We start from the raw sequence: 13307 nt of genomic DNA on the forward strand, positions 1-13307 counted from the left end.
TGATTATCAGATTTATACCATATGCTTGTATAGTAGTCCCCCTGTATCTGTGGTTTCAGTTTACCACCGTGCAAAAATATTAAATGGAAAATTCCACAAATAAACAATTCATAAGTTTTATATTGTACACCATTCTGAGTAACATGACGAAGTCTCTCACTGTCTCACTCTGTCCCACCCAGGACGTGAATCTTCTCTTTGTCCCGCACGCATCTCCACGCTGTAGCTGCTACCCTTCTATGAATCCCTTAGGAGGTAGCTGGCCTACCAGATAGACGGTCCCAGTATCACAGTGTTTGTGTTCAGAGAACACTTATTTTCCTCAATAATGGCTCCAAAGCACACGAATAGTGATGAAGCTGTGAAGTACTTCCTTTTAAGTTAAAAGGTGAAAGTTCTCGACTTAATAAGAAAAGAAAAAAATCATATGCTGAAGTTGGCTAAGATCTATGGTAAGAACGAACCTTCTATCCATGAAATTGGAAAGAAGGAAAAAGAAAACTGAAAAGGCATTTAAGTTTATGGGTAGAAGACATGAACAGAGCATGTTCTGATGGACAGCAATTGGTATAATCTGAGGTGTCAGGCATCTCCTTGGGGTCTTAGAACAGATCCCCTGTGGATAAGGGGACATGACAGTAGTTTGTTAAATTTGTTGCCTGTATTTTTCCATTAGAATGTAAATTCGAGGTCCCTGTTTTGTTCCCAGCACCTAATATGCCTGTCACAGAGTTGACTCTCAGTGAATATCTATTGAATGAATGAATCACTGGGGGGGTGTGTGTGTGTGTGTGTGTGTGTATATATATATATATATATATTTGAAATGGAGTCTCTATCTGTCTCTATCTGTTTCCCACGCTGGAGTGCAATGGCACCATCTTGGCTTACTGCAACCTCTGCCTCCTAGGTTCAAGCGATCCTCCTGGCTCAGTCTCCTGAGTAGCTGGGACTACAGGTGCCTGACACCACGCCTGGCTAATTTTTGTATTTTTAGTAGAGACAGGGTTTCACCATGTTGGCCAAGCTGGTCTTAAACTCCTGACCTCAGGCGATCCGCTTGCCTCAGCCTCCCAAAGTGTTGAGGGATTACAGGCGTGAGCCACTGCACCCGGTCATATATTTTTAAAGCCCACATTTGTATATGTGCACACGTACAGGTTAAAAAATGGAAAAATCATTGACAAGATACATATCAAACAGTAAATATGTATTACCTATCCATAAGGGAAACTATTATAGCTTACTCTATTTCTGTACAGTGGGAATGTATTCATCTATTCCTCGTTTAAATAAAAAAAAAAAACATATATATATATATGGCCGGGTGCAGTGGCTCATGCCTGTAATCCCAGCACTTTGAGAGGCTGAGGTGGGCGGATCACAAGGTCAAGAGATTGAGACCATCCTGGCCAAAATGGTGAAACCCCATCTCCACTAAAAATACAAAAGCTAACTGGGCATGGTGGTGTGGGCCTGCAGTCCCAGCTACTTGGGAGGCTGAGGCAGGAGACTCGCTTGACCCCAGGAGGCAGAGGTTGCAGTGAGCGGAGATCGTGCCACTGCACTCCAGCCTGGGCAACAGAGCAAGACTCCATCTCAAAAATAAATAAATAAATAAATAAAATAACAATGAAACATTAAGACATGAAACTGTAGCCCTTTTTACCTCTTTCTCAATGGCAAAGAGCCATTAAATGAAAGTTTAAAAGTAATATAGATTCAAATACTTAAACATTTGCAAAACTTTGTAATATTGACTATGTTAGAATGAGTGAATGAATGTTTTTGAGGCAAGAAAAGTAGATTTATACTTTATGACAATTTACAATTGTAGATTGAGGCAATAAAAGGACAAATCAAAACCCATTCAGTCAGAAGACTGCCCCAGCGCGTGGGGGTGGGGGAGGGAACGTGATATAGAGTATGTTTTCTGCCTTTCAGTTTGTTTCTCAGTGACGCTCAGTTTAATGACGACTGAGTTGAATGAGATGGCTACTTAAACTAATATACAGTCTTGATTGTTTAAGGCTCCTTGGTAGCAGGAGATTATATAAAAATCAGGTTTATCGTTTGAATGGGAGGTGAATTTTCTTGATTTCGATTTTTTTCAGCAGCAATTTAGAGTCGTGGAAAGGGTGGGGTGAGTTCACTGTCTAGTTATCTGAGAGTATATTTGAACTGGGCATAGTGGTGATCCCAGCTGCATTGCTGTGTATGTGCCACTTTAGGTCCTGATTAAACTGTCTGAAGTTTATGCTTGAGGGGAGGAGAGATTTCCATGCAGATTCTGGACTTGTAAAACGGAAAAAGTTCATCTAATTATTTTGCTAAAACATGAAAGCATGTTTAAGGGAGTGTATGAGTTTTCCTTCTATACTCATCCAGTCTTTAGCGTAGGGAGGACTTTGTTGATGAGGGATTGAGATCCCTCTCACTCTAAGGGCCCGACGCTGGCTCTCAGTTTTGGGGTTAGTGTCTTTGGACAGAGTACAGCCTCTGAGAGATCTCTGGGATGACTGCTGGGAGAGTTTACTGCCCCCACTACCCCCACGATGTCCCCAAATCTCTTTGTATCTCTTCTCTTTGTTTTTCTTCATTCCCCTTTTCTTTTTCTCGGCCATTGGTCCCTCAAGCATTGACTGCTCTTCAGACAAAATTCACTGCTGATCTTGGCCATGCTCAAAGTACATTTCCGTGTGTTGCGAGAGGTCACAGAGAGAATCAAAAGAGGAGGTTAATTCATAGACAAAAAAGGAGAAGCTTTAATGGGCATGGGATTTCCGATTGGGGTTATGAAAAAGTTCTGTAACTAGATAATGGTGATGGTTTTGCAACATTGTAAATGTACTTAGTGCCACTTAATTGTACACTTTAAAATGGTTAAAATGGTAAAATTTATGTTATGTGCATTTTGCCACAATTTTAAAAAATGAGGCCTGGGCAACATAGAAAGACCCCTATCTTTACAAAAGAAAAAAAAAAATAGCTGGGTATGGTGGCATGTGACTATAATCCCAGTTATGCGGAGGCTGAGGTGAGAGGATCACCTGAGCCTGGGAAGTTGAGGCTGCAGTGAGCCACGATCATGTCGCTGCACTCCAGTCTGGTAAACAGAGCAAGACCCTGTCTCAACAAACAAACAAAAAACAAAAACAAAACAAAACATAAAGAAAAAAACCCAAAAAACACTTTTTCTAAAGTGATGCCCACATTTACAAGTTCTCTCCTATTTCTTATCTCCTAAAGTTTTCATTTAAACATTTAAGAGGACCTAACACACACACAAACACAAACACACATCACCACCACCACCACCACCACTAAACTTAAACAACTAGCAGGGGACCCTGCTATTCATATGAATATATGTTTGTGTTGACCAATGTATGATCCCTCAGTTGGACCTTACTGTGGCCAGCAGTTTTCAGGAGGCTTTTCTGGGCTGAATAGAGATTAGGATGTTATGCTGTAAAATGCATCCAGGAAATCTTTAGGCAAAGCATTAGTATAGGATATATTGCTGTGTATGTATGTGTATACCTATGCATGTAGGTGCAAGACCTAAATCACCTGAATCTTGCCAATAAAAAGAGATACTTTGGGGCTGACTGATTCTTCACAAACAGCTTCTGTTGCTTTCCAATTCAACACGGAACTTTACTCATGGATCACTTTACTTTTCTAAATATAAATCACAGAACTCTACCACTGTACTTTTCAGTCTCACTGAACTAGCCAAACATTAACAAGTAATTGCAGAATTGCAGAAAGTGCATGAAGTAACATTTTCAATTTTTTCGCCATGATAGAGCTGTGTTAAAGTCAGGTTCCCTCTGTTGGCTGAGATGAGGGTTGTAGGGCTGAAGTTTGGCAATGTCAACAGGTTAGTTTTTGTGTGCTGTTACCTCACTCCCTCTCTTACTTCATTACTCTCCTTTCTTCTACCTCCTAAAGGAACTTTATTCTTGGAAAAGAACTGAGCTTTGATTCTGCAACATAGCACTGGCAGGGAAGAAGAGCTGCTCGCATATCAGCAGAGAAGCTTGGTTTTCCTTAATCTGGATGTAGACAGCCCCTGACCTTAATGACACATATTGAAGAGACAGGGCTAGCGAGAACAGCTGCTTAGTGAATCACAACAGCAGATCAGCTCCAGTCTCGGTGGGGGTGCTAAGTAGAGCAGCCAGCTCACCCTCACAGGCACACCCTGGATATCTTGTTCACATTTCTTTTCTGCAATAATAGTTCTTCATTCATTGTGTACTGTAAGGATAGATTTCATGAGAAGGAAAAGGCAACTACAACTCAAGTTTTGCAAAAGGTAGTTGACATTTCTGAATTTCATTAAGGAATTTGATTAAGGAATCAAGCAAAACTGCTGATTCTAGTAGCCTGAGGGTGACAGATGGCCAGTTTTTCATCCCTAGATATTAACATCCTCATTCCTCTCTCTCTTCTAAGGTTCCTTAAGATCTTTCCTGGATCTAGTCAAATCACTTTATCATTCAGAGGTGATTCTGTCCCCTTAGGTACTAGGATCTGAATATGGTACCTACAGATGCAGACACTTGGTGTCAGTGATATAGTGTGACAGGAAAGATGTCCTCTAAGTATTAAAAAAACACTTAGTCCTAGTGATCAAGAAGATTTCATTTAAGAAGGAGTATTAATCATTGGGTTAACGTGATTCTCTCCTGCTCCAGCCTCAGTCTGTTTAAGACAGAATTTACTCTTTCTGAACTCTTCGTTGTTCTAATACTACTGCTTCAACCTTAAAATATTCTAGAAATGTTTTGCCTTCATAAAAATTTAGTTTAAATAATAGTTTGATGATGGTTTATTGGTTCAGGCAGGCTTTACTAAAAACATCTAAGATCAAGATTGCCTTGTGTTTTCTCAAATATTTCCAGAGAGGGAGAGTTTGTTACTTTTTTCAGCCTTTTAATGACTCTTTCAGAGCACAATCACTTGTGAGATGGTTTGTGCCTGTATCAGTGCAAAGCTAAACTAGATAGGCCTTCTGCCATATCTTCTTTGCCAACTTATGTTACTTCCTTGCAGTGCCACTGTGAAGAGCGTTGCCAGTAGCCCCCCACTTACAGCACCTGTTCAGCAGTGTCACAACTTGAAATATTTTACGACCTCATTGGAGAACCTGGGAAGAGTGTAAGGCAGAAAGGAGACTTTTTGATTATTCTGGAGAGCTGTCAGTCCTTTAGGCGGGTGGCCTGGAGAGGCAGTAAAGACACTCAGGGTCAAGGGTTCTCCAAGGTGACACTGTACCCTTGTTCCAAGTCTGGGTTGCAAACCTTAAATATTTTTAGCCCAACAGAAAGAAATGTTTCTAAAAAGACCTTTGCTGTCCATATACCCCTAGGAATCAGACCATACTCAAAGCAACTACTGTCAAACAGGATTCATCTCCAACTTTGAACTCTTGTGTGGTGCTTCGTGGTGTTAGTCCCTTCACACTGCATTTTCCTCTCTTTATCTCTGGCTCTCTGTATTATATTCACTTTAGCTTGTCTACTCTCTTTTCACCTGCCTCTTCAAAGTAAATAGGTCTTAAAATTACCTTCATCTTTCAACACTTTGCACCATATCAGTCCCTCCTAAGAGTTCCCAGTTGCTTCTTTACTCAGTTCTAATTTGGAGGCCCTACTAATTTTCCCTTATCTCTTCTTGCATTCTGTATATTCAGCTAACAACAATTGAAAACTTACTGTATGCATTAACATAGGAAAATTAAAGCACAAAGAGTATGTCTTTTTCTCGTAGGAAAATTAAAGCACAAAGGGTGTCTCTTTTCAGCTATCCAATGTATTAAATATATTTTAATACTATGATTGAACCATTTAATTTTTCTGCTTGCCCATTTATTAATTTGCCTTATTCCATTTTTAGACCAGTTGACACAATACTAGTGAATAAGTCAGGACACACAGGGTTGTTGCTGGAAGAAGCTGTATTTCAGGTAAATACATGCATCACTTAATTACTCTAGATTTTTGGTTCTTCAGATTTCAGTTTTCTTGTTCACTGCTGTATTTGCAGAGCCTAGCACAGTGCCAGACACAAAGCAGTGCCTTATAAATACTTGTTAAATAAGTAAATATATGATATTAGGCTGATGGGGCATACATTCTGGACCTTTACAACTTAAAAGTAACCCCCAATCTGAGTTCAAAATAATTTTTAACTTTATACATGGCATGTATAGTTTTTAAAAAATGCTTTATGTGTTTTTAATATGCTTTAAAAATGTTTCAGAACATGCTTTAAATAAACCAAAGTCGTCAAGAGACTTAATCTTTAGTTTACCTTAAATCTTAAAACTAACCCCCAATCTGGGTTCAGAATAATTTTTACCTTTATACATGGCATGTCTAGTTTTTAAAAAAATGCTTTATGTGTTTTTAATATGCTTTTAAAATGTTTCAAAACATGCTTTAAATAAACAGAAGTCTTCAAAAGACTTAATCTTTTTGTTTGTTTGTTTGAGAAGGAGTCTTGCTCTGTTGCCCAGGCTGGAGTGCAGTGGCGCGACCTCGGCTCACTGCAACCTTTGCCTCCTGGGTTCAAGCAATTCTCCTGCCTCAGCCCCCCAAGTAGCTGGGACTATAGGCGTGTGCTACCATGCCCAGCTAATTTTTGTATTTTTAGTAGAGACAGGGTTTCACCATGTTGGCCAGAATGGTCTCTATCTCTTGACCTCATGATCCGCCCGCCTCGGCCTCCCAAAGTGCTGGGATTACAGGTGTGAGCCAGCGCACCTCACCGAGACTTAATCTTTAAGGGTTAGGAATGAGCAGATATTCATTATTTTAAATACATGTTTATTGGTGCTCACGATATCATTTAAAACTGGTGCTCATTTATTCTCTTGTGAGTGAGGTGAGCTAATGTTTAGTTATGCTCAATGCTAAATGCCCATATGTTCAGTGGGCAGAGTGCAGGTATCAGAGTCAAACTCTTCTGGTCTGAACCTTGGAGGGCTACTCACTAACTATGACCTGGGACCAGTTATTTGCATTAGGAAATTAGCGTTAAGAAAGTTTGAAAGCAGCAGCAGGCACCTCGCAGGTCCTTGTTAAGTAAAACAGATCTGTGGAATGCATCTAATAATGTCCCTACATCATAGGAGAGTTGTGAAAATTAAATGAGATATCTCTAAAACACTTAACACGGTGCCTTGGTACCTGGTAAACACTCGATAAATCTTATATTGTTATGTTTAATAGAGAAGACATATTAAGATATTATAAAATAAACACATGTAACACCAGAGAACAATGAAGTGATGTGCTCAATGACATGAGTTGTACATAAACCTAGACATCAGAAAAAAGGAAGAATCACTTCCCTGGAAGGTGAGAGAAGATCTTTCACAATATCAAGAATTAGTGGGGCCGGGTGCGGTGGCTCTCACTTGTAATCCCAGCACTTTGGGAGGCTAAGGCGGGCGGATCACTTGAGGTCAGGAGTTCAAGACCAGCCTGGCCAACATGGTGAAATCCTGTTTCTACTAAAAATACAAAAATTAGCCTGGTGTAGTGGCACGCACCTGTAGTCCCAGCTACTCAGGAGGCTGAAGCACCAGAACCTGGGAGGCGGAGTTTGCAGTGAGCCAAGATTATGCTACTACACTCCAGCTTGAGCGACAGCACAAGACTCCGTCTCAAAAAAACAAAGAAAAACAAAACAAAAAAGAATTAGTGGGAGCAGAATAGCGTAGTGAGAGGAAGGAGAATTTTTCAGGCGAGAACTGAAGGCAGCCCATGGCCCAGAGGGCTGAGGGGAGAAGAGGAGACAGGAAAAAGTGAGGAAGAGTCGGGTCAGGGTGCGGCAGGAAGTAAGTGGTAAGGAGCTGGATGGGGCCAAGCAGTCGAAGCCCTGGAAAGCCTGACAGCGATGCTGGGAGTTGGGCACGGGCGGCAGACAGCATGCCACCCCCGAGGTGTTCAGGCAGTGTGGTGTGGAGGGTCCTGTCTCTTCTTGTTTGGGTTGCCCTGGCCAAGGCTGTCTCTTGCAATCCATTCACATGCATTCCAGGACCTGCATGCTTAAGATCCCTTTTATTCCTGCTTGATGCCCTTTGGCCCAAGAATTTACTACTCAGCTTTTATAACTCTTTCTTAAAATTGTCTTTCTTCTGGTGAATGACTGTGCCCCACTGAAAGTGTTTTCCTGAAAGGAAATGATAAGGGAGGAAAAAGCTCCAGCTACCCCAAGTAGGCATTTTATAGGCGCTTGTACAAAGCGTGAGCCCTTGTGTGTGCCTCGCTTCCTTTCTCGTATTTTCTTTGGAATGGGAGCAAGTTATCATTTAAAAAATAACAATGATAATGGACTGGATCCTATCAATGATCCAAGGTCACTAAAATTCTCTTGCTATATCAATCCTTTTTGAGTTGCCAGGCTTCATCTAAAAGGTGCACCTCAAGTCTCTAAAGGATATACAGTTTATTTTCAGGATTTTACAACTCAGTCAAGCTGGCTAAAGGCTGAATATATAATGAACTACTTTTCAGTCTTTGCAGGCCATGATCTTAATATTCTTCCATTTCAGTTTTGCAGCAATTGGCGAATCAGGAATTAACACTTTGGTTACCTTTATTCATAGGCTTATAAAAAGAAATAATCATCAAAGAGTTGGCAGTTTTGAAGATACTCATATATACAAACATAAGGGTCATCTTCATGGAGCATATTGCATTGACTATTGCATTTGCTCCTCAAGTGGAGATATTACATATGAAACTTTACAGAAACTATATACATGTGGAAGATTATCTCCAGAAAATTAAGAAAGCCCTTTCCTAAAGGTGAATAAAAGGAAGCAAGAGAAAGAAAACTGATGACTGGTATAGCTGAACTTAATAAGTGCTAAACAGTAGCATCCTAGAAGGATATTTATAGAATATTTTGTGTAAGAATTTATATGACCTTTTTTTTTTTTTGAGATGGAATCTTGCTCAATCGCCCAGGCTGGAGTGCAGTGGCGCAGTCTCAGCTCACTGTAAGCTCCATCTCCTGAGTTCACGCCATTCTTCTGCCTCAGCCTCCCAGGCAGCTGGGACTACAGGTGCCTGCCACCACGTCTGGCTATTTTTTTTTTGTATTTTTAGTAGAGACGGGGTTTCACTATGTTAGCCAGGATGGTCTCGATCTCCTGACCTTGTGATCCACCCGCTTTGGCCTCCCAAAGTGGACCTATTTTTAGACATTCTTCTTCTGGCCCTCAGAAGATCAGAGAAAGCTGGGTGGTAGGGTGTGGTGGGGGGAGAATCTGTATTATTTTGTTTTAGGGTTGTTTGACATTTGAGCTCATTAATTAACTCTGATGCCTTCCAGTGCATTCTGCCAACTCACTGGACAATTTCTGTATAAATGAGGTGGGTCAGAAGGCAGCATTGAACAAACCATGACCATGGGCCAGCTTATGTTAACTCATTTAAACCTCACCACATCCCTGTGTGGTCAGAATTATCCCAGTTTTATAAATAAGGGAAAAAGGACTCTGAGAGTAAGGAATAACTAGTTGCCCAAATTCTTTTTTTTTTTTTTTTTTGAGACGGAGTCTAGCTCTGTTGCCTAGGCTGGAGTGCAGTGGCACAATCTTGGCTCACTGCAACCTCCGCCTCCCGGGTTCAAGCGATTCTCCTGCCTCAGCCTCCCGAATAGTTGGGATTACAGGTGCCCACCACCACGTCCAGCTAATTTTTGTATTTTTTTAGTAGAGATGGGGTTTCACTGTGTTGGCCAGGCTGATCTCAAACTCCTGACCTCATGATCTGCCCACCTCGGCCTCCCAAAGTGCTGGGATTACAAGCACGAGCCACCGCACCCAGTCGAATTGCCCAAATTCTTATATGACTCATGAGGGCCATGCTAGGACTCAAGCCCTCATCTCCCCAGCACACTGGACTCGTTTCTTTTGCATGTGGTAGCTGCCAGGGCACATTCTCTTGTCTTGTCTCTCCTCTAGTCTCATAATGGTCCTAAGCTTCCCAAATCATTTTAACTTTGATTCTTTAACCCACTTCCAAATTATAAAAACTGAACTTATTTCACATTTACTTCTTTCAAAGAATCACTCAATATCCTACACTAATCTTTCATAAAATAGATTTTGTGATCAAGTAAGTCTGAGGAATACAGAACTTAGCACAGTTGGCCCTGTGCAGTGGGTCACGCCTGTAATCCCAACAATTTGGGAGGTCAAGGTGGGTTGATCACTTGATGTCAGGAGTTCAAAACCAGCCTGGCCAACATGGTGAGACCCCTATCTCTACTAAAAATACAAAAAATTAGCCAGGCATGGTGTCTGTAATCCCAGCTACTTGGAAGGCTGAGGCAGGAGAATCACTTGAACACGGGAGGTGGAAGTTGCAGTGAGCCAAGATTGCGCCGCTGCACTCCAGTCTGGGCGACAGAGCAAGACTGTATCTCAAAAACAAACAAACAAAATAACACAAACACAAACAAAAAAAACTTAGTACAATTTACCAGTTTCTTTCACAAGCTATTTACTCATGTATTTATTCATCCTTTTATTCTGGTAGAACATCTCGAGGGACTAGTTTTCCACAAAACTACCCATCTTAGTAGTGTGTCATCATGGGCAAATCACTTTACCTCTTTGAGCCTAAGTTTTCCGTTCTACATGTCAGACTAAAGATACTCTAAAGGTCCCTTCAGCTTTAAAACTTCCTTGATATGGGCCCCACCTCCATGCCAAATCCAGGCATTTGTGCTACCACTATGAGCTTGCTAAGGATAGCCTAAGATTTTCTGAAAACCATTTATTCATTCATGCATAGAATATTTATTTATTAATTGTCAAGCACTGTGTTAGGTTCTGAAGATAAAAAGACAAGACATAAATAAGACAAATAAGAAACTATCTGCCCTCTGGAGGGGTGACATATATGAACTGATGATTTAAAAAATACATAAAGGAGGAGTAGAAATATGCATAGGTAATACAGACACATGTGAACTGATGATTTTTAAAAATCTCAGCAAGAGAGAAGTAGAAACAGTTACAAGTAATAAAGACTCGTGGAGGAACTGCCTCCCATCTGTGGGAGTTGTGTAAGGCCTAGTTGGAGAGAGAACACCCAATCTGGGTTTTAAGGGATGAGACAAAGAAAGGGAAGCTACTCCAGGCAGAGAGTATACAAGAACCAAAGAAAGCATAGGGAGTTTAAGCAGCATCATGTCTGCAGTGATCTACGAGAGTTTGGCATTGCTGGAATATAAAGTTAGAAAGTTCAAGGCAGGCGACGCTGAGCATAACATTGGAGGTGTAGGCAGGGGCCAAATGTTGAGGGCATTCTCTGTCAGATTCTTGAACTTCATCAAAGTGTGTTAGAGATGAAGAGTTGGAGCCGGCGGAAGAATTGAAGCAGAGAAATGACATGTTCACAGCTGCATTTTATACTGTTGTGTGGAAAGTAGATACAAAGATAGATAGGGAGACAAGTGTGGAGACCACTGAAGGTGTTCAGAGGCTAGGTAATGAGTGCCAGGACCAAGAGAATAATGGGAAAGCAGAGAAAGGAATGGATTTGAGAAGTATTTAGTATTTAGTAGGTGTAATCTGCTCAGTCTGGTGATTGATTAGATGAAGAGGGTAAAGGAGAGGCCATCACCTTCTAGTTTGGATGATTAAATATCTGATGTCAGTATAAGAGGAGGTGCTACTTTATGGAGAAAAATGAAGTGATGTGATTGGTTTTGAACCTGCTCAGTGTAAGGTCTCTCTAAGACATTTGCAGATATCTTAAAATTTGGAGTTGTTATACCACAACCCCATTCTGTGCATCAAACTCAAATGGAGGTTTCGTTTTGTGTAGAGGACTCACATTTAAGGACTACTCCATATTGCTATTTATTTGATTTAGGTTGTTGGAATATTGCAAATAAATGGCAATTTTATTTTTAATAAAACATGAATATCAACTAAAATCATAAATAATTTCAGTGTACTCTTATTTAACCACAGAATTATGAGGCAGGCAATAGTGTTTATACTTAATGGTTTAAGTCTCGTTGTTTTTAAGAGTACAGTCAGCCCAGAGCAAGACTTCATCTCAAAAAAAAAAAAAGAGTACAGTCAGTCGTATCTGTGGATTCTGCATCTGTGAATTCAACAAAAAATTCCACAAAGTTCCAAAAACCAAAGAACTTGTCACAGAATTGATGTGTAGGTATTGTATTAGGTATTAAAAGTAACCTAGAGCCGGGTGCGGTGGCTCACGCCTGTAATCCCAGCACTTTGGGAGGCTGAGGCAGGCGGATCACGAGGTCAGGACATCGAGACCATGCTGGCTAACACAGTGACACCCCATCTCTATTAAAAACACAAAAAAGGCCGGGCGCAGTGGCTCAAGCCTGTAATCCCAGCACTTTGGGAGGCCGAGACGGGCGGATCACGAGGTCAGGAGATCGAGACCATCCTGGCTAACACGGTGAAACCCCGTCTCTACTAAAAAAAAATACAAAAAACTAGCCGGGCAAGGTGGCGGGTGCCTGTAGTCCCAGCTACTCGGGAGGCTGAGGCAGGAGAACGGCGTGAACCCGGGAGGTGGAGCTTGCAGTGAGCTGAGATCGTACCACTGCACTCCAGCCTGGGCAACAGAGCAAGACTCCGTCTCAAAAAAAAGAAAAAAAAAGAAAAAAAAATTAGCTGGGTGTGGTGGCGGGCGCCTCTAGTCCCAGCTGGCTTGAGAGGCTGAGGCACGACAATCGCTTGAACCTGGGAGGCAGAGCTTGCAGTGAGCCGAGATCGAGCCACTGCACTCCAGCCTGGGAGACAGAGTGAGACTCCGTCTCAAAAATAAATAAATAAATAAATAAATAAAAATAAAAGTAACCTAGAGATGATTAAAGTATACAGGAAGATATGTGTAGGTTATATGCAAATACTATGCCATTTTATATAAGGAACTTGAGCATCAGTGCATTTTGGAATCTGCAGAAGGTCCTGGAACCAATTCCCCATGGACCCCATAGCACTATATGTATTGTTGAAAGAAAATAAACCTATACCCACTCGTGTAGATTTATTTTTTTTTACTAGTACGATCAAACATAATTTAAAAAGTCTTCTTTTTACCAAATCCTTAACATCTGCGTAGATGAATTTAAAAGATTGTAAATCGGCTGGACTGGGTGGCATGTGCCTATAAGCACTTTGGGAGGCCAAGGTAGGCGGATCACCTGAGGTCAGGAGTTTGAGACCAGCCTGGCCAACATGGTGAAACCTTGTCTCTACTAAAAATACAAAAATTAGCCTG

At 41.2% G+C, this 13307-nt stretch overlaps 1 protein-coding gene across 1 annotated transcript in view; it reads right to left on the bottom strand.

Annotated features, from left to right (window-relative positions):
* The window catches only part of FLT1 (fms related tyrosine kinase 1), a 195665-nt gene that overhangs the window by 70743 nt on the left and 111615 nt on the right, over nt 1-13307 (bottom strand). The gene's annotated exons all lie outside the window — the stretch shown is intronic.

Source organism: Papio anubis, chromosome 15, assembly GCF_008728515.1.
Source record: "Papio anubis isolate 15944 chromosome 15, Panubis1.0, whole genome shotgun sequence".
Taxonomy (NCBI): domain Eukaryota; kingdom Metazoa; phylum Chordata; class Mammalia; order Primates; family Cercopithecidae; genus Papio; species Papio anubis.